The sequence below is a fragment of the Mustela erminea genome, chromosome 14 (genome assembly GCF_009829155.1).
Source record: "Mustela erminea isolate mMusErm1 chromosome 14, mMusErm1.Pri, whole genome shotgun sequence".
Taxonomy (NCBI): Eukaryota; Metazoa; Chordata; class Mammalia; order Carnivora; family Mustelidae; genus Mustela; species Mustela erminea.
This window is the reverse complement of record NC_045627.1, coordinates 11,261,548-11,284,812: the sequence shown is the minus strand read 5'-3', so window position 1 is coordinate 11,284,812 and position 23,265 is coordinate 11,261,548. Positions and strand designations below refer to the sequence as shown.

Below are 23,265 nucleotides of genomic sequence, written 5' to 3'. Positions count from 1 at the left end.
GTCCCCTGCAGCAGCTCTCTATCCCTTCTTTCTTCTCCAGATAAATGAGGTTTGGTAATAACATCTGAGAGCAGAATGGCAAGGATTAAAAAGCAAGCAGTTCCTTTCACGTACTTCCCATTTATCAAAGATACATGGAAGCTGGCATAAATAGTACAATTTCTGGATCCCTTCCACCTGAATTGAGCAGTAAGACATAACATATAGAATCTGGGTTCACTCTCAACTCTTTAACCTCTCCTCTAGACACTCGGAACACCCCAGAGGTAGGTCTCAAACTCTCAAGCTATCTTTCTGTTGATGACGACTATGCCTCCACTTACCTAAGTGTAGGGACTGCTCCCTATTTTCTTCTAAACAGTTCCATGTAGTAAGGACTGATAGGATTATATCATTGCCATGCTCAAGACAATGGAAGTCGGCTCACCATAAAATAGAGAACAAAGTCACTGGCATAGCACCCAAAGCCATCTACCAACTGGTTCCAACGTCTTTCTGTCTGCCAATATACCCTCAACCCACCACAGAAATTCACATTACTTTTCAAGTATTTCAAACACCTGTAGAACACTATCCTTCTATTGATTTTTTTTTTTTTTTTAAGGAGTCTCTATGCCCAGCATGGGCTCCCACGTGGAGCTTGAACTCATGACCTTGAGATCGAGTCCTGCCTGAGCTGAGAATGAGTTGGATACTCAACTGACTGCACCACCCTGGTGCCCCCTTCCTTTTCTTGAATTCTAGCTGTATCCCTTTGTCAGCTTTTCAACAAATAAATTCCATGTTCCCTATGAAGTTTCCCCAAACCTCCCCTGTTCAAATATTTTTAATTTCCCTTTGTGTTCCCTCTATTTTGCCTCTCAGATCATGTCGCAGGGTGTCTTACACAAGCTGTGTGCTTTCTCTCTTCTAGCACGTGTCCTTTGAGCTCCTGAATCCTATTTATGTCCATGCTTGATCAGTACCCCGGGCAATGCGCCTCATAAATAGTACACACACACTGTGGCAACTCGAGAAGTATGTATGTCACACTAAAGTGAGAGGTGAATTCGATGAGGCCTCGTCTGACTTGGCAAACATGAAAGGATTTGCTCTGGAATGAAATTTGAGATCCGTTGTTTTCAGAAATGAAGAAAATTAGTGTATCAGTGTTTCATTAGGGAAACGGACATTACAGCAGCTCTTCCAAGAAGGAAGGTATTCGATACAGAAAATTAGCAGCTCTCGAAACCATTTGGAGACCTCGCAAGCAAGGTCAGGAAAAATCTACTGATGTTCACGAAATTAGGAACTGCAGGAGACAACAGCCAGTGAGCTCACAACAACCTGCCGCTAGGTACAAGGAATGACTCGCAGGAGGATGCCCGAAATCCCTGGAAATGCCTCCCGGCTTCCAAGGCCAAGGCCCACACTCCTGCCCCAACCTGCCAAGAGGCATCATGACTTCTGTGTGTTTTCCACCTCCCAAATTTCATACAAGTGTCTCTAACTGATGCCTCCGAGTGCTGGCAGAGGTTCTGAGAAATGTAGTTACACGATTCTAGGCCCTCTTGTGTAAGAGGCAATATTGGAAAAGGAACAAGATTGTTAAATGTTTAATGGCTAATTGGGCACACAAAGACCCGGAGGTCACCCTGAGTCAGGACTGTTTTTTTTGAGCCGTGGAATTGAGATACAAACATACAGGACTAAGTGAGAGAATTATATGCAACGGCCCAAAACTTTAACCCAGTTCAGCTAAATGAGTTGACCCAGGATGTCACAGTGTAGTTATTTAGCTGACAGAGACCCAATTAAAGACTCAAAAACAAATAAATTATGCATTTCTGAAATGTGTCTTATTGCAAATTCTAAGTGATACCATTTTAAAAGATTAATTGATAAGAAGAAAAAAAGAACTTTGAAATTTCATTATTTTCATGTGAAAGAAAGATTGTTTTTACCATAACAGCGATCTCAGTATTTTAAGAGGCTGAAGTTTCCAAATCAGTACTAAAAACTATTACTTCAATGTGGAAGAAAAAAAAAAATCGAGCCCCTGACCTGAACTCCACCAGAAAGCCACCAGTGTTCCATAATTGGCTAGAAGGAAACCGACATTTTCCGTGCTTCTTTCTTTCACGTAACCACATTTATATTTGTAATGCAGCAGCTTCTGGAACATTAAAATTCTGTCAATTTCCACTCATTTCTTCAGTCTGGCTTTTTATTTCTGTATTCTTCAGGATTTGCATGAGCGTGTTTTAGGAAAAAAACAAGACCTGGATTGTAAGAAAAGCATGAAACCCACAGCTGTGAGGTTCAGCATGAGTAACGTTTAAAGCAAGTACTGTCAACATCTAGGATGACACATTTTAGGGCATTTGTCCCCTTGCCAAATAGGATGGGGGCTATAGGGGTGTAGAAGAGGGGGAAAGCGAGAAAATATATACAATGTATGTACGTCTGTGAAGCATTATGAGATGTTGGTGTTTATATCACTAAGCGGTATGTGATGTTCGACAAACTGTAAAATATCTCTGTTCCTCCATTTTGTTTGTTCTTTAACCGTATCAGTGATGTAAAACTGTCTGCCTATAGCCCAGTCAGGCATTTCTCTGACGGGAGCACCACAAACTGTGAGGCTCTCTGCTTCAGCCTGTGCAGTCATTCTCCCTGGGGAGTCTGCGTCAGAGTCCCCCGGAGCCGAGGACGGCTGAGCCCAAGAACAATTTCAGAAACACTGGTTTAGTGAACTACGAAAGGTGATGCCCTAGGAATGTGATGATTTCTTTTTGTCGGGTGGCATTAGATGAAACCTCCCAAGGGATATAAACATCTGTCTATTTTAAGAGGTGTCCAGGAAAGAAGACTTCATTATGGCTTTTGTGCTATATTCCTCAGCCTTACTTTCCTCCTGAACGTCTCTTTGGGGGTTTTAGTGTGGCTTCACCAGTAATCAAAGAAATAAATGAATGCCCCTATAAAAGACCATTTTTCACCTATCTGATGAGGGGGAAAAACAAAAAAACTCAAAAGGAGAAATTTTCTAAAGGATGTGTATAGACAACAATTTCTTATATTTCCAAAGAGGTTCTAAATTGAAACAGAGTTGTGGGAAGGAAATAAAATTCGTAATACATGTCGAAAGCATGCCCTGTTCCTGCATATTGAATCCATAGTGTTACTTCCATAAACGAAGCCTAAAAAACAGTCCAATGTTTCCAATTTTGTCCAACAATACAAAATTATTTGTCAATCCAGATACTCTTTCCTGCACTATTCTCTAGCACAGATTAAGGGTATCACATTAATTGTGCTACATACATGCATATACTGGTATATGTAGGCAATAAATACAGGCTTTTGAGGATTGTTAATGACACAGGAGACTCTTTTATGATGTAATGTTAATTGTAAGAAAACAGAAAATGCATAGCAGAAATGCTACAATACAGTAACAGGGGCTAAGGGTGGTGAATATTTGTAAGATTTTCCATTTATAATATGTTTTGTATTTTCCAAAGGATAAATATCAAGTTCATCATAAACAAAAGGTTATTTATATAGAAAATTGAGCAATTTTATATGCAGTGGAGCTGCTGAAAAAAAATGCGTGCATTCTACAAGATAACATATGATGTAATGAATGTGTTTTAGACTGTGTCTATCCTTTTAAGTCAAAGTGAAGAACATTGCTGGTCTACTTTATTTTATCTCAATTTCAATACAGTGCAAAGCATTCTTTCTTTCAGCAATCTATTGCTTGACATGAGAGTTGACATTTTACCTCATAGCACTGACTCATCTAGATTCAGTTTCCCAATACCTAAATTTAAAGATGATCACTCGTTTGCTAAACTACCATCAACAATGAACAAAGCCCGACACAAGTTAAAGTGATATGGACAGATTTTAATCAGTAATAACTATTGCAATATGGAAAAGAATGCACCTTGCACAGAACCCCACCTCGATTTGCAGACGACTGGACGGGTTGAAGGAGGAATGATGGAGTAGAAAGGGAGGCGGGCAGGTGGGGGCTCAGGAGACTCCGGGAAGTGAAGAAATCGCCAAGGGTTGGTCAGTGTAGATGTGATTCGGCCAGCTGTGTCCGCTCGCCGGTAGTTATCAAAGTTAGGATTCTATCCTCCCACAGAGGTCTGGAGACAGAGGCTGTGTCCTTCCTGATGATTACATTTGAAAGGATGGCTTTCAGATTCTTGAGAAAGACCCTCCCTTGTGGTAGTAGATACACATACACCTCGAACAGTCAAATGAAATATTGCCACTGGCAAGTCTTTTGAATAAATGCTTCACAAAAACATGGTCAGGGGTGTATTCTCAGGTGCTGTAGAGCAGTCCATCTTTGTGAGGGTCTGGTGCTTTCTCAGGCAGACACTTCAAGGGGGCTGGGGTCAGTCTAAGGATGCGACCTCAAGCTATTGGAAACTATGTTAGAGTGTGTTCAAGTCATTGCACTGCAGAGTTCAGACCTAGTGGAGACAAGAGCTCAGAGAAGCCTGGCTAGAATTTGGTCAAAGAGAAAATCTTTGTCAATACCAACATCTTCCGAGGGGGATCCCACTGCCTAAAGTACATCACACAAGAAAGAAGAAAGTTCTTGCAATTTAGAAAGTCCATGCATGATGTATTTATCCTTATATTTAGCAGAAGTTTTTTTCTTTTTTAGCTCCCAAGGATCTGACATATATGCTAGCCGAATAATATTGAGAGCTTGAGCATGATCTATTGAAGTTATTATTACTCTTTGTTTTTACTAGAGAAGCCCAAATAAAGTACTTTTTTTTAAAGAGTTTTTAAATTTATTTATTTGACAGTAAGAGACACAGTGAGAGAGGGAACACAAGCAGGGGGAGTGGGAGATGGAGAAGCAGGCTTCCCACTGAGCAGGGAGCCCGATGCGGGGCTCGATCCCAGGACACTGGGATCATGACCTGAGCTAAAGGCAGAGGGTTAACCCACTGAGTCACCAAGGTGCCCCCTCAATAAAGTACTTAAAGCAATCAATAATACATATAAATCAAGTTCATACTGCAGATTCAGCTATGTAAGGGTAATATTTATATATAAAAAGTAACTTGGGGAAAATAGCTAAATTTTTAACTCATAGACCTGTTCATAATTCATTCATTACATTCAATTCAACAGTCATTTATTTAGAGTCTGCTTATAACAGGTAATGTGTTTTGTAACTCAGTACCCATCTCAATGAGTTCTTCCCGTGGTAAGACAATAATTCAAAATGAATGTTTTTGTGGAAGATGTTTCAGGAATCTTTTAGAAATAAAGTTAGTAGTTGAGCAGGCTTCATCCTGATCTCTAGTGTGAATATTCCCATACTAAGCTGGGATACGGTATCTGTATTTTCAAATACAGCTGTATTTCAAGCTGTATTTTCAAGCTGTGTATGTTTGTAGTTTCAAGAAAGATATATTAGAAACTGACCAAAGACATGTATAATTTGATAACTTCCCAGAAGTAAGGTCATCTTAAAGGAAACTCCTAATATTGGGTTTAGAAGAAAGGTCTTTGGAGTCAGGCAAACCAAGAAATGATAGTTCAATTGTTCTCCAGGAGTGTGACCTGCACAAGTCACTAGGCTTCTCTGGGACTCCATTTCACCTGTAAATTAAGGCTAACAATTCTTGCCACATGGAATGTTGCTCTAAGGTTAGATGAGAAAATATAAGTGCAACCCCTGATACATCATAATGTATGTATGTATGATGATGAACTTCGACTCAGGTCACGATCTCAGGGTCCTGGGATCAAGACCCGCATCGGACTCCCTGCTCAGCAGGGAGCCTGCTTCCCCTCTCTCTCTCTGCCTACTTGCGATCTCTCTCTGTCAAATAAATAATAAAAATATTTTTAAAAAATACATTATTGCTAAAAAATGCTAATCATCATCTGAGCTTTCAGAAAGTTGTAATCTTTTGGCTGATGGAGGGTCTTGCCTTGATGTCGATGGTGCTACTGATCAGGGCAGTGGCTGCTGAAGGCTGGGGTGGCTGTGGCAATTTCATAAAATAAGACAACAATGAAGTTCACTACATCCATCAACTCTGTCTCTCATGAATGATTTCCCTGGAGCATGGGATGCTGTTTGACAGCATTTTACTCATGGTAGAACTTCTTTCAAAATTGGAGTCAGTCCTCTCAAACCCTGCCGCTGCCTTATGAATTAAGTTTATGTCGTATTCTAGATCTTTTGTTGTCACTTCAACAGTCTTCACAGCTTCTAGACCAGGTATGGATTCCATCCCAAGAAATCACTTTCTTTGCTCATCCTTAACAGTTTTATCATGACATTGCAGAGATTCAAATATAATAATATGAAAAAAATTTAAATATAGTGAGAATTACCAAAGTGTGAGACACAAAGGGAGCAAATGTAAAGCATAATAAAACAACGTATGCCTGACATTGGAGATTTTTTTTTTTAATATATAAACATGGAGCCCAATGCAGGGCTTGAACTTGAACTTATGACCCTGAGATCAAGGTCTGCACTGAAATCAAGAGTCAGACCCTCACTTAATGGACTGAACCTCCCAGGCATCCTTGTAATTAGATTTTTCTATGGGACCCCTGAATTAGAAGAATATAATGAAGTAGAGTAGACAGACCAACCAAATGGTTAATATCAATATATGAAAACACAAATGTGCTAAGTGTTCAAATGGAAAATGAAATATAACAGGATAATAGTTGATTTAAAGCTAACACTGCCTGAAGAAATTCCAGAAAGATCAGAGAAAACATAATACTTGAATTTAGTCTCAAGGAATAAATACATTTCCTAGGTAAATCAAAAGAAAAATTTGTATGTAAGAAGCATCATGTCCAAAAACTAAAGGATGAGGAGGGTGATCTGGGGAAAGACAAAATTAGTGTCATTGAAGTAGACACTTGGTTGGGGTGAGTGCAGTGATTTGGGGAGATTAAAGCTTCGTTTGGGTCACATTATGTGGGTGTTTACCTGGAGTTGTCTCTTTTAGATAGCATGCACCCAAATGAAGAATTATTATTGTTGTTGTTATTGTTATTATTTTAAATTTTATTTATTTATTTGAGAGAGAGAGACAGTGAGAGAAGGAACACAAGCAGGGGGAGCAGAAGAGGGAGAAACAGGCTCCCCTCTCAGCAGGGAGCCCAATGCAGGGCTCCATATGGGACTCCATCCCAGGATCCTGTGTGACCTGAGCAGAAGGCAGACACCTAACAACTGAGCCACTTAGGGGCACCTAAATGAAGAATCATTATATGCACATCTGTGTTTTAGGATGATGGCTTGGGCTTTGCCTCATAAAGTGTGCAAATCCTAATTTTTCTCTTACTGGACATACATTTTGAACAAGTTCATGAGTTACAGAAAAGAAGGGAGAACTTTCAGTTTGCAAATTAGTAATATTATTGAGATTTTTAAAATTTGTTTGCCTTGGCATTTACAACACCCAGCTTTACTTTTGGGCCTAGAAAAAGTACAAGTCCCCTCTCCTAAGTGCCCTGACACAGAACCCACAACAAATCTGCAGCTTAGGGTCTCTGCCCCATGTTCCCTTGCACCAATAGAGAAGGATTCAACACACACGAAAGTAGGGGTCAGCTCTGAGGGGATTTATTGCACATAAGGAAGCCAGGAAACCATGCCATCAGTGCACTAGTAGGCTTAAATTGGAGAAGAGCTTTCCATGTTTGCTGCTCTGTTGGACACTTGTGATAATATCTGAGGAAGATTTCTGTTTCTGAGGAAATTTATGTATTTGTTTTAGAAAGGGAGAGCGTGATGGGAGAGGCAGAGGGAGAGGAAGGAGAGAATCTGAAGCAGACTCCCCGCTGAGGACAGAGCCAATGTGGGGCTCGATCTCATGACCCTGAGATCCTGACCTGAGCTGAAATCAAGAATCAGAAGCTTAACCGCCTGTGCCATCCAAGTGCCTCTAAACTGTCCTTTCATTATTGCACCAAAATAAGCTGTTGAATACCCAGCAGTACCGCACCTTGTTTCTATGCTACCAAGTTTATTTCCTAACATAAATAATACACCTTTCAGAGTTTAAAAGTTCATGTGGAGAAATGGCTTCGCATACTTACTGTGTAGTGCAGATCGCCTTGATGGTCATCAAAACTCTTATTACAAAATTTATTTTAAAATCATAAACTGTTGGAAGATAATGCAACACATACTTCAGGCCTGTCATTTCACACATATAGGTTTCATCAAAAGGACTGAATTAATCTTTAGTAATATGATCATTGAGAATTGGTGACCAAGATGACAGTCTTGCAATGTCCAAAATCAAATCCTTGATATATCTGCCAACCACACCAAACCTAATTGTATTCCACATTCCATTTCCTCTTACTTCTGTTAATAGAATCACTATCCTTCTAGATAGCCACGCTTTAAACCTCAAAATTGTGTTTAAATTCCTCTCTCCCTTATCCCTTCAAAATCTGGTTGGCCAAAGCCCTATAGGTTGAAATATACTATTTCTAAGATACCTCTGATTATATACACATACATACATATACATATATATATATATATAGTGTGTGTGTGTGCATATGTATTTTGTGTGTGTGTGTGTGCTTGCTATCTCACTAGTTCAATCATTATTTCCTTATCTGGACTATTCCAATAACTTCTATTGCCTTCAGGCTGTCTCCACTTAAGCCAAACCACACAGTGTTGTCATAGGAACTTTACTCCCTTCGGTCCCTGATCAAATACTTTCAACAGACTCCCCTACACCTACAATATAACTCATTAGCTTTACATACCAAACTCTCCAAAAACTGTTTTCAAACTCTCTTTCACTAAACTTTTTCATTCACTGTCTATTCTTCCCAAACAGGATCTCACCATTGACCTGACAATCATCAGTGGTATTTTGAGATTATTTTGGTTTACATGATGCATATCAATAGTAGTGATAATTCTTCCCACTTAAAGGGCTAGAAAATTTGCTTCTAAATATTGTTGCATCTTATGCCTTCTAGCATGCATTATGCACAAGCATGCACACACACACTGCAGACACACACATACGCATGTAAGTTTATGTTATGTTCTCCATAATAGCATTTTTCATAAAGATTTTATTTATTTGACAGAGAGAGAGAGAAAAATCACATGTAGGCAGAGAAGCAGGCAGAGAGAGAGAGGGAGAGCAGGCTCCCTGCTGAGCAGAGAGCCTGATGCGGGGCTCGATCCCAGGACCCTGAGAGCATGACCTGAGCCAAAGGCAGAGGCTTAACCCACTGAGCCACCCAGGCACTCCTCTCCATAATAGCATTTTAAAGCTTTGTTAATAGGATCTAACTGGAGGGCACAGGGATAACTATTAGGAGAGAGAGAGAGACCTGGAGAGAACTAGCAATAGCATAACTCTTCACAGACCCAACATTACTTCAATCCAATAGCTAGGAATTTTTTTTTTTTACTTTAATAAAGTATCGTATGGTATTCAATTTTATTTTTTAAGTAGATGTATTGGTTGGTTGGTTGGTTTATTTATTTTAGAAGAGAGACAGAGAAGGAAAGTATAAGCACGGGGTGGAGGATGGAAGGAAAAGGAGAGAGACTCTAAAGGAGGCTTCACGCTGGGCATGGGCTCCATCTCATAAACTTGAGATCATGACCAGGGTGGAAATTCAGAGTATGCTGCTAAACCGACGGAGTCACCCAGGCACCTTCTCCCACTTTTTTTTTTTTTTTTTAAAGTAGTTTCTACTGTTGTTTTGTTTTTTGTTTTTTGTTTTTAAGTTTGGATGCTTATTTCTAAGTTAAGAGACGTTTTACCCTGACCTCCTAAGTATCTGTATGGACAGGAGATCTAACACACAATCTCTCGGGATTCTCCAGAATCAAACTTCCTCTAGGAAGGGGTAGTTCTCCCAAGAACTTCGAATGCAGCATCAAAGGTAAACTTTAAACTGAGACCCCCATACTCCAGGCCTCCGGCTGAAGTCTACTTAGTCTTTCCACCATTCTCTTCCCATTGTTTTCCCCCACTGCCTTGCGTTAACGTATTTGATTGCTAGAATGAAGTTCTGAAAGTTTCTTCTCCTAACCCTGGTTGTCCGGGCAAATCTTGAGAATGAACACAGAGGCATTGGGTATCAAACCTACCTTATCTAAAAATTTCAAAAAGGGTGGGATCTATTCTCCTGACTAATTCCTGCTGGGGCAGAATTTGTTCTAAGAGGCATGGTCCCAACATTTCTGATACCTGTCCTGTCCAGTTTGGTTTTTTGTTTACTTATTTGAGAGAGAGATTGAGAGAGAGAGAGAGAGATTGAGAGAGAGAGTATGAGAGTAGAGACGGTCAGAGGGAGAAGCAGGCTGCCCACTCAGCAAGGAGCCTGATGTGGGACTTGTTCCAGGGACTCCAGGATCATGACCTGAGCTGAAGGCAGTTGCTTAACCAACTGAGCCACCAAGGCACCCAAGGTAACTATTTCAGAAGTCAGCAACAGTTTCTCTGCTGACCAGAGGACGGCCTAGAAAGAGACCTTGAAAGACTAAAAATTTCTACTGTGGCACTGGCATTACTTTGACCCCCAGAACTTTCTCTCGCCCCCCCCCCAATTTTTACAAACGACTTTAGCCCCTGCAACATTTCCTATTCCACCTTCTTGCGAAACCTAAACTATCCCACCAGCCCCTGCCAACTGCAGGAGTAAGTCTTCCCTTTTCCAAAGATTCTTTGACCTACTCTTCCTTAAATTAGTTGAATTTTTCTTATGCCTCCAACGCTCTGGAAAAACTCCACCTTCTTTCCCAAGGAAGAACACTGCTTCAGAGTTCTCATGCCAGAGTATTACAAATAAAGGCTTATGTTTAACATGTCTTGGTTCATCTCCTTCCACATTACCCTACTCAAATCAGATAAGAACTGGCAGAGCGCCAACTCACAGATCTTCTGCCAATCTTAGTGGTATAGGACACTAACTCAAAATCACAACTGTCACATGAACATGAAGTAGAGAGAGATTTTTTCCTGGTGATAGGTGATGGGGCAGATGCTTAGGAAAATACAAAACTCAAGCTTAACACTCTGGACACAAACATGTAATGAGATATCCTTCTTGAAGGCATGTATGAAACAAACAAATACCAAGCAAGCTATAAAAATTTCACGACAACCTATTACTACTTACACTCATGGAGGAGCAACACTATCGTTTCCTGAAGTCCCTCATTTAAGAATTCTGCTTCTTTGCATTTTCACTTGTAGAGATCAGGAAGAACCTTGCTTTTAGTGTCCAAAATGAGCCAAAAACAATGTTGACATTTCATTTCTTCATGGATCAACAATTTATGCTCAAAGCCATGGAAATAAAGGTTAGAGCCCTCTTGCAGCTTGCAGGAATGGTCACTGGCTACTCTGAGTAGGAGCTCACGGGAAGCTGCTGTCTGGACGCCTCCATTGTCTGACCCCTTCCCTATCACCCCCGCCACCATCAAGCCACCAAATATACCAACTGTAAAGCTCGGGAGGGTCAGGACAATTAAAGTCTTCCACCCTCAGGAAAATCGCTAGAAGCAGGAAAGGAGAAACATGAGTGTGATGGAATAGGCCCTCTATATCAAGGATGCATTGCTTTTAGAGGCTTAGAAAGACCTTCGACTGATTTTCAGGTTTTTGTTCCCCTTGTATTGTCATTAAAAAACCAAAGCACGGCACAATTCAGAGATGTAGGAAGTACTAAATTCGGCAGACTGCATGAGATGTGGTTAGAACGCAAGCATATACCGAGATGAGAATGGTACGGAGCCTTGCACACTGTAAGGAATAGTTAAGCAGGGCAGTTCTTCACAGCTGGATATAGAGTGACATCTCTGGAATGAGGAGGCACCTAAAAGGATAAGTACTATTTATCAGCTCTGCCTCAAACTACGAATCAGTGATCAGCTGTCGTGCTGCCCAGATCCCCTCCTCAGGACCAAGATGCTCGATCCCCAGCTGCTGAATCCCTCTCTAGGTAAGTTCTTCAGGCCAAAGGGAGCTGCCTTGATCAAGGTTGTAACTCCATCCAGGGACACCCAGCAACCACTGACTGGTGGATAGGCAGTGTGAGGACCGCGTCTGATCTCCAGTTAGAGCAGTTCTGAAATTGCTGGGAACTGTGCTCTCAGTTTATAGTAGGTCAGCTTCTCCATCAGCCCAGTCCTATGCCCTGTTAAAGCACCCACAGAACACCTACAATAAACCTCCTGCACAAATTATATTTTCAGGAAACCTGGCCTAAGACAACAACTTTCCTAGGGTCAAACTTCTCAAATCACCAATTCGTTCATAGATGTTATAAAGCCACCAGCAACAGAACCTTTGAGTAAAAAAAGAGACAGCCGGATGAATCATCAGAATACATTTAACTCCAATAGAAAGATTTGTATCCTGAAGTTAATTTTCCTGATCTTACATGGGACACTCTGGGAACCATGGTTCTATTTTTAGAACCCCCCGGTTTAGACAAATGTGCATAATTTGGAGAGGTTTCAAAGGCAAGTTAAATGATTAAATAATGAGAATGAAATTAGTATAAAAGTGCTAGGAATATTAAGCTTTTTGAAATAAAGGGGAAGAGGCTATCTTAACAATAGCTTTCACATAATACCTATTTATTCAAGCAAGTTGAGGATAGAGGGTTGTGAGGCCAAACTGGAGGGACAGACAAGGATGGGGATCACCATGGACCCAGGTTCTTGCCCTGGCCTCTGTTCAAGGCACCCAGTCTCCAGTCTTGACCCCTTACATTTCAGTCTCTTATCAGCAATTCTCTAAAAAGCATCATGACAAATCAGTTTGTTCTTCCTCTCAAATCTGTCTCTTTGCTTCCCATGACACCTAGAATAAAATTCTAGGTCCTTATCATGACTTAGAGATGTTTAGGGATCAGGCCCTTGTTCTGTGGCCTGTCTCCTCCCATTGGCCCTGTACTGGGGTTCATGGGGGCCTCCAAAAGACCAGCCACAGTTGGGTATAGGGATCTTTGCATAGCTGGGCTGGTAGACCAGGAGTTCTACCACATCCAAAACCCTGTCACTCGGTCCCTGCTCAGTGGCTCCTAAGGAGGGATTTGAAGTAAGACTGCTACTTACACTTTATTCTCTTACCCTCATTTACAATGCCTCAGAGATTGTTTTAGTTCTCTAATAAACTCAGAGTATGTATAAGTTTTCAATTTTCTAATATTGGTATTGATAAATTGCTCTCTCTATATCATTATAGATTAATGCATATGTAATTTATATTTAATGCACATATGGATATTAAATGCATATATATTATAGGTTAATGCATATATATCATTATAGATGAATGCATATTTATATGTTCTTTTTTTTTTAATGTAGACAAATTCATTTAGACTCATTTGGCACCCCAACCAAAATGTAAGCTTCCTAAGAGTAGGGTCTCCAACACTTACTTAACTGCTCTAAGACCAATGTCTAGAAACATGTCAGACATTTTGGTAGATAATAAAGAATGGGTAGCTGGGCGAATGTGTGAATGTGATTGCTGTACTGTGTATCCTCACGTACCACCTCCCTTAAGGATCCAGTAGATAAACAACCCAAACTCTTTTTATCCACTCAAGGTGGGGGTGGCCCTGGTCTTTCCCTCCTCTCAACCTGCTACGATGGAGAGCCGCCCAGGGTTCCTACACCGCCAGGCTCCTTCTTCTGTTTGCTGGAATAGAAAGAGGATTATTTATTATTTATAAAGAGCGATCTAGCCCTGGTATCTTCGAGGAGTACTCAGGGTCAGGTTTTTGGAAAAGTTAAAGCTACATTGGATCTTTAGTGAGGAACACTTAATCACATGTTTGTTTGTTTAGTTGTACCATCTGTTTTCCCTCTTCCTTCATTAGAATTCTGATTTATCAGGGTGCTTGGGTGGCTCAGTGGGTTAAGTGTCAAACTGCTGGTTTGGGCTCAGGTCATGATCTCAGGGCTGGTGAGACTGAGCCCCGGATTAGGCTCCACTCTCAGATGGGAGTAGGCTTGAAATTCTCGCCCTCTACCTCTTCCCCAACTCATGCTCACTCTCCCTTGCTCTCTCAAATAAATCAATAAATCTTTAAAAACAAAAGAATTTTTTTTTTATTTAATTTATTTTTATTTCCAGCATAACAGTATTCATTATTTTTGCACCACACCCCGTGCTCCATGCAATCCGTGCCCTCTATAATACCCACCACCTGGTACCCCAACCTCCCACCCCCCGTCCCTTCAAAACCCTCAGATTGTTTTTCAGAGTCCATAGTCTCTCATGGTTCACCTCCCCTTCCAATTTCCCCCAACTCCCTTCTCCACTCTAAGTCCCCATGTCCTCCATGCTATTTGTTATGCTCCACAAATAAGTGAAACCATATGATAGTTGACTCTCTCTGCTTGACTTATTTCACTCAGCATAATCTCTTCCAGTCCCGTCCATGTTGCTACAAAAGTTGGGTATTCATCCTTTCTGATGGAGGCATAATACTCTATCCCCAGGGGTACAGGTCTGTGAATCACCAGGTTTACACACTTCACAGCACTCACCAAAGCACATACCCTCCCCAATGTCCATAATCCCACCCCCTTCTCCCAAACCCCCTCCCCCCAGCAACCCTCAGTTTGTTTTGTGAGATTAAAAGTCACTTATGGTTTGTCTCCCTCCCAATCCCATCTTGTTTCATTGATTCTTCTCCTACCCACTTAAGCCCCCATGTTGCATCACCACTTCCTCATATCAGGGAGATCATATGATAGTTGTCTTTCTCTGCTTGACTTATTTCGCTAAGCATGATACGCTCTAGTTCCATCCATGTTGTCGCAAATGGCAAGATTTCATTTCTTTTGATGGCTGCATAGTATTCCATTGTGTATATATACCACATCTTCTTGATCCATTCATCTGTTGATGGACATCTAGGTTCTTTCCATAGTTTGGCTATTGTGGACATTGCTGCTATAAACATTTGGGTGCATGTGCCCCTTTGGATCACTACGTTTGTATCCTTAGGGTAAATACCCAATAGTGCAATTGCTGGGTCATAGGGCAGTTCTATTTTCAACATTTTGAGGAACCTCCATGCTGTTTTCCAGAGTGGCTGCACCAGCTTGCATTCCCACCAACAGTGTAGGAGGGTTCCCCTTTCTCCGCATCCTCGCCAGCATCTGTCATTTCCTGACTTGTTGATTTTAGCCATTCTGACTGGTGTGAGGTGATATCTCATTGTGGTTTTGATTTGTATTTCCCTGATGCCGAGTGATATGGAGCACTTTTTCATGTGTCTGTTGGCCATCTGGATGTCTTCTTTGCAGAAATGTCTGTTCATGTCCTCTGCCCATTTCTTGATTGGATTATTTGTTCTTTGGGTGTTGAGTTTGCTAAGTTCTTTATAGATTCTGGACACTAGTCCTTTATCTGATATGTCGTTTGCAAATATCTTCTCCCATTCTGTCAGTTGTCTTTTGATTTTGTTAACTGTTTCCTTTGCTGTGCAAAAGCTTTTGATCTTGATGAAATCCCAATAGTTCATTTTTGCCCTTGCTTCCCTTGCCTTTTGCGTTGTTCCTAGGAAGATGTTGCTGCGGTTGAGGTCAAAGAGGTTGCTTCCCGTGTTCTCCTCAAGGATTTTGATGGATTCCTTTCGCACATTGAGGTCCTTCATCCATTTTGAGTCTATTTTTGTGTGTGGTGTAAGGAAATGGTCCAATTTCATTTTTCTGCATGTGGCTGTCCAATTTTCCCAGCACCATTTATTGAAGAGGCTGTCTTTTTGCCATTGGACATTCTTTCCTGCTTTGTCGAAGATTAGTTGACCATAGTGTTGAGGGTCTATTTCTGGGCTCTCTATTCTGTTCCATTGATCTATGTGTCTGTTTTTGGGCCAGTACCATGCTGTCTTGATGACGACAGCTTTGTAATAGAGCTTGAAGTCCGGAATTGTGATGCCACCAACGTTGGCTTTCTTTTTCAATATCCCTTTGGCTATTCGAGGTCTTTTCTGGTTCCATATAAATTTTAGCATTATTTGTTCCATTTCTTTGAAAAAGATGGATGGTACTTTGATAGGAATTGCATTAAATGTGTAGATTGCTTTAGGTAGCATAGACATTTTCACAATATTTATTCTTCCAATCCAGGAGCATGGAACATTTTTCCATTTCTTTGTGTCTTCCTCAATTTCGTTCATGAGTACTTTATAGTTTTCTGAGTATAGATTCTGTGTCTCTTTGGTTAGGTTTATTCCTAGGTATCTTATGGTTTTGGGTGCAATTGTAAACGGGATTGACTCCTTAATTTCTCTTTCTTCTGTCTTGCTGTTGGTGTAGAGAAATGCAACTGATTTCTGTGCATTGATTTTATATCCTGACACTTTACTGAATTCCTGTATAAGTTCTAGCAGTTTTGGAGTGGAGTCTTTTGGGTTTTCCACATATAGTATCATATCATCTGCGAAGAGTGATAATTTGACTTCTTCTTTGCCGATTTGGATGCCTTTAAATTCCTTTTGTTGTCTGATTGCTGAGGCTAGGACCTCTAGTACTATGTTGAATAGCAGTGGTGATAATGGACATCCCTGCCGTGTTCCTGACCTTAGCGGAAAAGCTTTCAGGTTTTCTCCATTGAGAATGATATTTGCGGTGGGTTTTTCATAGATGGCTTTGATGATATTGAGGTATGTGCCCTCTATCCCTACACTTTGAAGAGTTTTGATCAGGAAGGGATGCTGTACTTTATCAAATGCTTTTTCAGCATCTATTGAGAGTATCATATGGTTCTTGTTCTTTCTTTTATTGATGTGTTGTATCACATTGGCTGATTTGCGGATGTTGAACCAACCTTGCAGCCCTGGAATAAATCCCACTTGGTCGTGGTGAATAATCTTTTTAATGTACTGTTGAATCCTATTGGCTAGTATTTTGTTGAGTATTTTCGCATCTGTGTTCATCAAGGATATCGGTCTATAGCTCTCTTTTTTGGTGGGATCCTTGTCTGGTTTTAGGATCAAGGTGATGCTGGCCTCATAAAATGAGTTTGGAAGTTTTCCTTCCATTTCTATTTTTTGGAACAGTTTCAGGAGAATAGGAATTAGTTCTTCTTTAAATGTTTGGTAGAATTCCCCCGGGAAGCCGTCTGGCCCTGGGCTTTTGTTTGTTTGGAGATTTTTAATGACTGTTTCAATCTCCTTACTGGTTATGGATCTGTTCAGGCTTTCTATTTCTTCCTGGTTCAGTTGTGGTAGTTTATATGTTTCTAGGAATGCATCCATTTCTTCCAGATTGTCAAATTTATTAGCATAGAGTTGCTCATAGTATGTTCTTATAATAGTTTGTATTTCTTTGGTGTTAGTTGTGATCTCTCCTCTTTCATTCATGATTTTATTTATTTGGGTCCTTTCTCTTTTCTTTTTGATGAGTCGGGCCAGGGGTTTATCAATTTTATTAATTCTTTCAAAGAACCAGCTCCTAGTTTCTTTGATTTGTTCTATTGTTTTTTTGGTTTCTATTTCATTGATTTCTGCTCTGATCTTTATGATTTCTCTTCTCCTGCTGGGCTTAGGGTTTCTTTCTTGTTCTTTCTCCAGCTCCTTTAGGTGTAGGGTTAGGTTGTGTACCTGAGACCTTTCTTGTTTCTTGAGAAAGGCTTGTACCGCTATATATTTTCCTCTCAGGACTGCCTTTGTTGTGTCCCACAGATTTTGAACCGTTGTATTTTCATTATCATTTGTTTCCATGATTTTTTTCAATTCTTCTTTAATTTCCCGGTTGACCCATTCATTCTTTAGAAGGATGCTGTTTAGTCTCCATGTATTTGGGTTCTTTCCAAACTTCCTTTTGTGGTTGAGTTCTAGCTTTAGAGCATTGTGGTCTGAAAATATGCAGGGAATGATCCCAATCTTTTGATACCGGTTGAGTCCTGATTTAGGACCGAGGATGTGATCTATTCTGGAGAATGTTCCATGTGCACTAGAGAAGAATGTGTATTCTGTTGCTTTGGGATGAAATATTCTGAATATATCTGTGATGTCCATCTGGTCCAGTGTGTCGTTTAAGGCCTTTATTTCCTTGCTGATCTTTTGCTTGGATGATCTGTCCATTTCAGTGAGGGGAGTGTTAAAGTCCCCTACTATTATTGTATTATTGTTGATGTGTTTCTTTGATTTTGTTATTAATTGGTTTATAGAGTTGGCTGCTCCCATGTTGGGGGCATAGATATTTAAAATTGTTAAATCTTCTTGTTGGACAGACCCTTTGAGTATGATATAGTGTCCTTCCTCATCTCTTATTATAGTCTTTGGCTTAAAATCTAATTGATCTGATATAAGGATTGCCACTCCTGCTTTCTTCTGATGTCCATTAGCATGGTAAATTCTTTTCCACCCCCTCACTTTATATCTGGAGGTGTCTTCGGGCTTAAAATGAGTTTCTTGGAGGCAACATATAGATGGGTTTTGTTTTTTTATCCATTCTGATACCCTGTGTCTTTTGACAGGGGCATTTAGCCCATTAACATTCAGGGTAACTATTGAGAGATATGAATTTAGTGCCATTGTATTGCCTGTAAGTTGACTGTTACTGTATATGGTCTCTGTTACTTTCTGATCTACCACTTGTAGGCTCTCTCTTTGCTTAGAGGACCCCTTTCAATATTTCCTGTAGAGCTGGTTTGGTATTTGCAAATTCTTTCAGTTTTTGTTTGTCCTGGAAGCTTTTAATCTCTCCTTCTATTTTCAATGATAGCCTAGCTGGATATAGTATTCTTGGCTGCATGTTTTTCTCGTTTAGTGCTCTGAAAATATCATGCCAGCCCTTTCTGGCCTGCCAGGTCTCTGTGGATAAGTCAGCTGCCAATCTAATATTTTTACCATTGTATGTTACAGACTTCTTTTCCCGGGCTGCTTTCAGGATTTTCTCTTTGTCACTGAGACTTGTAAATTTTACTATTAGGTGACGGGGTGTGGGCCTATTCCTATTGATTTTGAGGGGCGTTCTCTGAACCTCCTGAATTTTGATGCTCGTTCCCTTTGCCATATTGGGGAAATTCTCCCCAATAATTCTCTCCAGTATACCTTCTGCTCCCCTCTCTCTTTCTTCTTCTTCTGGAATCCCAATTATTCTAATATTGTTTCGTCTTATGGTGTCACTTATCTCTCGAATTCTCCCCTCGTGGTCCAGTAGCTGTTTGTCCCTCTTTTGCTCAGCTTCTTTATTCTCTGTCATTTGGTCTTCTATATCACTAATTCTTTCTTCTGCCTCATTTATCCTAGCAGTGAGAGCCTTCATTTTTGATTGCACTTCATTAATAGCTTTTTTGATTTCAACTTGTTTAGATTTTAGTTCTTTTATTTCTCCAGAAAGGGCTTTTATATCTCTCGAGAGGGTTTCTCTAATATCTTCCATGCCTTTTTCGAGCCTGGCTAGAACCTTGAGAATTGTCATTCTGAACTCTAGATCTGACATATTACCAATGTCTGTATTGATTAGGTCCCTAGCCTTCGGTACTGCCTCTTGTTCTTTTTTTTGTGTTGAATTTTTCCGTCTTGTCATTTTGTCCAGATAAGAGTATATGAAGGGGCAAGTAAAATACTAAAAGGGTGGCAACAACCCCAGGAAAAAATGCTTTAACCAAATTAGAAGAGATCCAAAATCGTGAGGGGGGAGAAAGGGGATAAAAAGAGGTTCAAAAAGGAAGAAAGAAAAAAAAAGAAAAAAGAAAGGAAAAAAAAAAGAAAAAAGAAAAGAAAAGAATTTAAAAAAAAAAAAGGAAAACACCTGAGAAAAATGTAAAAATGAAAAAATATATATATTAGATAAACTAGTAAAAAATCGTTAAAAAAGAAAAAGGTAACAGTTAAAAAAAAAAAAAATTTACCCGAAGGCGAGAAAAGAAAAAAACAAAAAAATGAAAAAGAAAAAAATTGAATTAACTGCAAGACTAAAAAAAAAATCACAGGGAAAAAGCCATGAGTTCCGTGCTTGGCTTTCTCCTCCTCTGGAATTCTGCTGCTCTCCTTGGTATTGAAACCGCACTCCTTGGTAGGTGAACTTGGTCTGGGCTGGATTTCTTGTTGATCTTCTGGGGGAGGGGCCTGTTGTAGTGATTCTCAAGTGTCTTTGCCCCAGGCGGAATTACACCGCCCTTACCCGGGGCCGGGGTGAGTAATCCGCTCGGGTTTGCTTTCAGGAGCTTTTGTTCCCTGAGCGCTTTCCGTAGAGTTCCGGAGGACGGGAATACAAATGGCGGCCTCCTGGTCTCCGGCCCGGAGGAGCCGAGAGCCCAGGGCCGCACTCCTCAGTGCGCCCTCAGAGAACAGCGCCCAGTTACTCCCGTCTGCCTGACCTCTGGCCGCGCTCCGAGCTCTCCGAGCCTGCGACCGGTTCAAGGTAACACCGAGCTGTGAGCTTACTGTCGGCTCTGTCTCTGTAGCCGGCTTTCCCGTTCCAATACCCGCAAGGTCTGCGACACTCAGACACCCCTGATCCTTCTGTGACCCTGCGGGACCTGAGGCCACGCTGAACCCGCGTGGGCTTCGCCCCGGTTTAGCCTCTGGAGCGATGTCCCTCAGCGGAACAGACTTTTAAAAGTCCTGATTTTGTGCGCCGTTGCTCCGCCGCTTGCCGGGAGCCGGCCCCTCCCCCCGGGGTCTATCTTCCCGTCGCTTTGGATTCACTTCTCCGCCGGTCCTACCTTTCAGAAAGTGGTTGTTTTTCTGTTTCCAGAATTGCTGTTCTTCTTCTCTTCGATCTGCCGATGGATTTTCAGGTGTTTGCAATCTTTAGATAAGCTATCTAGCTGATCTCCGGCTAGCTGAGGCAGTCTCAGCCTGCTAATTCTCCGCCATCTTGACTCCTCCTCCCAAAAGAATTTTTAATTATCATTTATACTATTTGGGTTTTTAAAAAAAGATTTTTATTTATTTGAGAGAGAAAGGGAGAAAGCATGAGCAGGGAAAGGGCAGAGGGAGAGAGAGAATCTCAAGCAGACTCCAACCAAAGCATGGAGCCTGACTTGGGTCTCCATCCCAGGACCCTGAGATCATGACCTGAGCCCAAATCGAGAGTCTGCCACTTAACGGACTGAGTCACCTAGGAACCCCTGGCTTTGTTTTTCATTTATATTCTTTCCTTTCTCATTTCCATTCTAGTGTAGAGTTTATTTTTGGTTTTCTAACTTCTTGAATGGAACACTACAATAATACGTATTTATATGTGCTCTCATATATATTATACATACTTATATGAGAACATATGCATATTAAGTAAATATGATATATATTCTCTTAGATGACAGGTAAAGATATACATTATATTTTATACATCTTGGTAACTCTTAATATAGTTAATTTTTTAAATGTCTTGTATTTCTTGAAAAGAATATACAGGTTTTTAAAAGATTTTATTTATCTGAGAGAGAGAGAGAGCATGAAGGGGGGAGGGACAGAGGGAGAGGGAAAAGCAGACTCCCCACTGAACAGGGAGACCTGTGCAGGGCTCGATCCCAGAACTCTGAGATCATGACCTGAGCTGAAGGCAGACACTTAACCAAATAAGCCACCCAAGCACCCCAAGAATATAGTTTTATTTATTGCGTATGATGCTCTGTGTTTAGCTATTAAGTCAAAGTTTTTAATTATGTTTTTCAGTTCAACTCTAATCTTAATGTTTTGTATTTACTTCATCAGTCTCCAGGAGATTAACATTGAAATCAATTTCTGTAAGAAAACATGTTCTCAAAAGTCTGAAAAGTTGATTACTTTTAAAAGAGTTTACTTATACAGTATTTATTATGGCCCAGACACTCTTCCAGAACTTTGCAAATATCAATTCACTTAAGGCCAGCCTTATTGCATTTTTTAAAATAATTTTTTTCTGTTGTTATAAAGTACTTTTCCTATCAGGATTGAAGTTGTTAGATTTTCTTTTACATGATGTTTAGGATGTAAAATTATTATCTCACACATGATGCCTTAATTTTAGCAGTAGATTTAGTTTTAATGTGACGGTGTTTGGGTTCATTGGTCTCTTTTGCGCTACCTCCATTATTAAAGGGTATTTTACCTGGGTATGTATTTCTAGATTAAAGATATAATTCTGTTGCCTTTTAATGTCACATCTACTAACAGTATAATTACTGTGGATCTGAAGATAATCCTTTTTTTCTGGTTGCTTTTAAGAATTTTCTTTTTTTTTTATCCTTGATATTGTTAAATTTCACTGCATTTTATCTATGTGTGGGTTTATTTTATCTACCTTCACAACACTTGTATTACTCAGTTACCATTGTATAAAAACGACTCAGTGCTTTTAAAACATCACTCACTGATAATCATGCAGCTACAGTTACTCTTGGGATCAGCTGACCTAATGGGACTTGGCAAGAGGGAGCCTCCAGCTGTAGGCTGGCCCCGGGCAGAACACTCTCACCCTGCTCACATGTGATTGGCTAAAGTCAGACATGTGACCAAATACAGAGTCAAGACAGAGGGAAGGGGACATTTCCGCTAAGTGGAGGGACTGTCCCCCATGACAATGGGAGTGTTTCATAAGGGGGCTAAGATTCATTCTACCATAATCCTGTAAATTAGTCCCAGGCTGAAAACTCCCCTACCAATTTATTATAAATATTCTCAAACTTCATCCTTTAGAATATTGTTTCCAACTATTCCTTCTGTTTTCATCCTCGGTAGCTTTCTTCAGAACATGTGCTGCAGGCTGACAAACTATCCTCACGTTTCAATTTTATTTTTCATAGTTTTTTTCTATTGAGTGTATATCCCTTTTTTATTCCTGACAAGAAAAATGACATTCTAGCTAGTAATTTTTTATTCCTTTTGGGTATCTAAAAATAAGTTTTATTTCAATTACATTAATCACACAATAAAATATGCTCATTCTACAGAAATCTTAAAATGTCTATAATGTTAACTCTTCAGACTTCTCCTGCCTCTACTCAGATGCTGAATGTTAATTCCCAACTCCAAAAATAAACATTTTTGTGCATTTAGTGTATATTTGGAATTCCTAATCTGCTTGTTAGAAAATGTATATATACATGAATATATAAAAATACATCTTTGTTTTGTGAAAGCCTTTTTTACACATGTGATATTATAAGGTACATATTTTCAGGGGCAGATCCAAGAATTGGACAGGCCCCATGAGAGTGGTAAATTTGCCCATCCATATATACATCCACTTCTTTTTTTTCACTGAGACATTTACACTGGCTATATTTTCATTGCAAAATAATA

The 23,265-nt window shown here is 40.2% G+C and overlaps 1 pseudogene; it reads left to right on the top strand.

The window, feature by feature from the left end:
- Positions 1–23,265, top strand: part of LOC116573598 — a 90,530-nt pseudogene that overhangs the window by 53,041 nt on the left and 14,224 nt on the right.